The following is a 4,777-nucleotide window of genomic DNA, read 5'->3' on the forward strand; positions in this document are numbered from 1 at the left end:
ACGCCATGCTCCTGTTACACGGTAACCGCACATCGTCGTATTTCCATAGCAAGGCGGTTTGGTAGCGATTATCCAGCAGCCGGGTTTCTGAGGCCAGTATTGCATTGGCTCTTTCACTCTCCCTCGGAACGAGATGGTTTACGTTGCTAATTCCCAGCGATTCAATAGCGTAATGTGTCTTCAACGTATTGTGTAGAAGCTCGTTCGAGGCGTCGTCACATACGCAGACATGGTAGCAGCTGCGGACTTCATCTTCATGCATCGACCCGCCGCGTGCCCCGAACACTGTCCAGCCAAGCTTCGTCTTTGTGGCGATCGGTTCACTACTTCGCCCTTCTGCATACTTGAGGGGCCTCCCTAGACTCCAGTTGTCCACTCCAATCAGTATGCGTGGTCTCGCCTTACGATACGAGGCAATGGGCAGTCCCTTCAGATGAGTATACCTCTCGCCCAGCTCTTCCATGTTTAGCGATTGTTCTGGAAGAGACAAGTCATTAATAGAATGCACTATTTTTAGGTGAAATGATTTTGACCCATCGCGCACGCCTGCGATGCGAAGTGCCGCACGGACTGAGCCAACTTCCTGCCGAGTTGTGCCTCCCGTCCACCTCAAGCTCAATGGATCCGGCCTGCTTTCAACACCTAACTCGCCAATCAAACTATGTTCGATGAAGGTCGCCGTTGACCCTTCGTCGAGGAGGGCGTATGTCCTCACCTCCTTGTCGTTGCCGTAGAGGATCACCGGTACATAGCGTAGTAGGATGTTTGCATCTGTGCTTGAGTGTGTGTTACATTGTTTACCGTTACGTGTGGCGCCTTGTTTAGTGTTGTGTTCAGTGCCGGTTTTACGCGTAGTGTCATTTCTCTCGTGCAACAGTGTGTGGTGTCTTAGTTTACACCCGTCGATGTTACACACCGTTTTTATGAAGCACACACCTCGATGCGCTGCCAAACATCGTACGCATAAGTCTTCGTTTTGTACGTGTGCACGTCGTTCCGATAACGGTAGTTCTCGAAATAGTTCGCAGTCCACCAGTTTGTGCCAAGAATCATGACACAACTTGCACTCGCGGCTGGTGGATGGTTCAGATGTGTGTACAGATACGTGAGCGTTTCGAGTTTTCGGCGGCCAGTTCGATTCACGACGGTCAATAATCGGCCCACGTTTTGATGGTTTCGCCATTAATCTGGCCGCAGTTGCGATCTCTCCTATCCAAGTGCCAAACTCACTGACTGTAGCCTCCGACAATTGTAGCTTGTATCGGGCCCACTCTAGTAGACGCTCCGGGGGTAGCTTTGCCTCCAGCTCTTCGAGTAGTGCGACGTCGCAGTTGTATTGCCGCATCCCCGATATCTGGATCGTTGCGCACATCTTCTGTACGCTCTTCCCGAAGGCTGCTATGGTCTCCAAACTTTCCGCCCTAGGTGCGGGCATCTTCCTCACCTTCTGTATTAGACTCTCCACAATGAGCCCCGGCCTACCGTATTCGGATTTGAGGATGTCCAGTGCCTTTTTTAGTCCCGACGGCATTAGCAGAATGTGGTCGACCGAATCCAAGGCTGGACCCCGCAAGGCTCGTTGTAGCCGTAGTAGGTTTTCCTCCTCGTTAAAACCACAAGCTGCAGATGATCGCTCGTAGCTGGAGTAAAACATCGGCCATTGTTCTGGTACCCCGGAAAAGGTAGGCAGCTCTCTGCTTACAATCTTTCGTGCCGCCTTTTGACGAGCTGTTAATGTGTCATCCTCTGGGGTAACATCCAACGGCTTTGCTACCTGGAAAGACACACCACGCTCACCTGCTGTCGTGTTTCCGGGTTTCTCTTGTTGTCCATCCTGCGTCTCACGGTGCGTGGCAAGAGATTCATCGACCGCGCGACGCCACTCCGCGTATTCCTGTTCTGCTGCTGCGGCTTCATCGATGACCAACGTTTGGTCGTAGCATGGCGGTGATGCGGCCATCGCGCCCTCGAATGGACGCCAGCGACGTTGGTTGACCGCCATCCTGCTGCTGTTTGGTTGCGCCATTCGTGCTCCGTATCCATCCGGGGACGACACTGGGGTCAAGGGGTGATGAACTCGCCGGTCGAGCTGCGCCATTGTGGCTGCGACCCGATCTGTCGGCGTCGCTCCCAGCCTCTCTGTGTCTCGCACCCAACCCTCCAATCCTTTCACTTTTTCGTCCGGTATTCCGTCCGAAACGGCTCTTTCGCGTTCTCGTGCGAATTCGCGACGCTCTAGTTCCAGCTCTCGACGTTCCAACTCCAGCTGCTTCCGCGCCAGATTGAGCTCTCTGGCTTCCAGGTCGGATTTATTCGTCCTTCTTGAGCAGATGGACTCTTCATCAGCGGATGGCGCATGTGTTGGAGTACGCCTCCCTGAAGTACATTGAAGTGGCTCCGGCTGAAGCTGCCGGTCCACACTCGCACTTCCTGAACTTTTTGCTTCTTCCATGTCCCTTACAACAAACGCTTCACCTCGTATGAGTGCACTAAAATCCACTGTCGATTGACGGTTTCACTTTCGTAGTTTTCGCGCGCGTACCGTTACGCTACTTGGTGATCGAACGATTTGCACTTTACCCGCGAGTGACTTAACTACGTGAAATTGTGAACAAAAAAACGAACTCGGGTGAATCGCGTTACACGATTAATAATTTGTGGAATGTTGTAAAAGTAACGGCGAAAAAAGGTTTTGTCGGTTGTGCTAATCGTTAGCAACCACAAATTAGTCTTTATTGCCACTTAGTTTGGAAAAGAACGAAATCGTCCCTTTCACCCCCTATTTATACAATTTTTCCGCTCCCCTAACGGCCATCATTTTCCTCCAATGTCGACTCGCACACTGTTTCGTCATGATCCTATCTCGCTTGACATTTCCTCAAACGGTGAACTTATTACTGCAGTAAACCTAGGCTGTCACCGCGTGCGCACCACTACATTGACGCGTTGTTTTCACGACAAAGTTAGTTGAAATAGACAGTTTTTGCATAAAAACTCATTCCTGGTGGAACTTCATAGCAAAGTACAAAGTTCGTTTTGGATGGATCAATTTAGTTGAAATAGACAGTTTTTGCATGAAAACTCATTCCTGGTGGAACTTCAAAGTACAAAGTTCGTTTTGGATGGACAAAGTTAGTTGAAATAGACAGTTTTTGCATAAAAACTCATTCCTGGTGGAACTTCATAGCAAAGTACAAAGTTCGTTTTGGATGGATCAATTTAGTTGAAATAGACAGTTTTTGCATGAAAACTCATTCCTGGTGGAACTTCATAGCAAAGTACAAAGTTCGTTTTGGATGGATCAATTTAGTTGAAATAGACAGTTTTTGCATGAAAACTCATTCCTGGTGGAACTTCATAGCAAAGTACAAAGTTCGTTTTGGATGGACAAAGTTAGTTGAAATAGACAGTTTTTGCATGAAAACTCATTCCTGGTGGAACTTCATAGCAAAGTACAAAGTTCGTTTTGGATGGACAAAGTTAGTTGAAATAGACAGTTTTTGCATAAAAACTCATTCCTGGTGGAACTTCATAGCAAAGTACAAAGTTCGTTTTGGATGGACAAAGTTAGTTGAAATAGACAGTTTTTGCATGAAAACTCATTCCTGGTGGAACTTCATAGCAAAGTACAAAGTTCGTTTTGGATGGACAAAGTTAGTTGAAATAGACAGTTTTTGCATGAAAACTCATTCCTGGTGGAACTTCATAGCAAAGTACAAAGTTCGTTTTGGATGGATCAATTTAGTTGAAATAGACAGTTTTTGCATGAAAACTCATTCCTGGTGGAACTTCATAGCAAAGTACAAAGTTCGTTTTGGATGGATCAATTTAGTTGAAATAGACAGTTTTTGCATGAAAACTCATTCCTGGTGGAACTTCATAGCAAAGTACAAAGTTCGTTTTGGATGGACAAAGTTAGTTGAAATAGACAGTTTTTGCATGAAAACTCATTCCTGGTGGAACTTCATAGCAAAGTACAAAGTTCGTTTTGGATGGACAAAGTTAGTTGAAATAGACAGTTTTTGCATGAAAACTCATTCCTGGTGGAACTTCATAGCAAAGTACAAAGTTCGTTTTGGATGGATCAATTTAGTTGAAATAGACAGTTTTTGCATGAAAACTCATTCCTGGTGGAACTTCATAGCAAAGTACAAAGTTCGTTTTGGATGGACAAAGTTAGTTGAAATAGACAGTTTTTGCATGAAAACTCATTCCTGGTGGAACTTCATAGCAAAGTACAAAGTTCGTTTTGGATGGACAAAGTTAGTTGAAATAGACAGTTTTTGCATAAAAACTCATTCCTGGTGGAACTTCATAGCAAAGTACAAAGTTCGTTTTGGATGGACAAAGTTAGTTGAAATAGACAGTTTTTGCATGAAAACTCATTCCTGGTGGAACTTCATAGCAAAGTACAAAGTTCATATCGGATGGACAAAGTTAGTTGAAATAGACAGTTTTTGCATGAAAACTCATTCCTGGTGGAACTTCATAGCAAAGTACAAAGTTCGTTTTGGATGGACAAAGTAAGTTGAAATAGACAGTTTTTGCATAAAAACTCATTCCTGGTGGAACTTCATAGCAAAGTACAAAGTTCGTTTTGGATGGACAAAGTTAGTTGAAATAGACAGTTTTTGCATGAAAACTCATTCCTGGTGGAACTTCATAGCAAAGTACAAAGTTCGTTTTGGATGGACAAAGTTAGTTGAAATAGACAGTTTTTGCATGAAAACTCATTCCTGGTGGAACTTCATAGCAAAGTACAAAGTTCGTTTTGGAT

The sequence above is a fragment of the Anopheles moucheti genome, unplaced genomic scaffold (genome assembly GCF_943734755.1).
Source record: "Anopheles moucheti unplaced genomic scaffold, idAnoMoucSN_F20_07 putative_Y_4, whole genome shotgun sequence".
Lineage (NCBI taxonomy): Eukaryota > Metazoa > Arthropoda > Insecta > Diptera > Culicidae > Anopheles > Anopheles moucheti.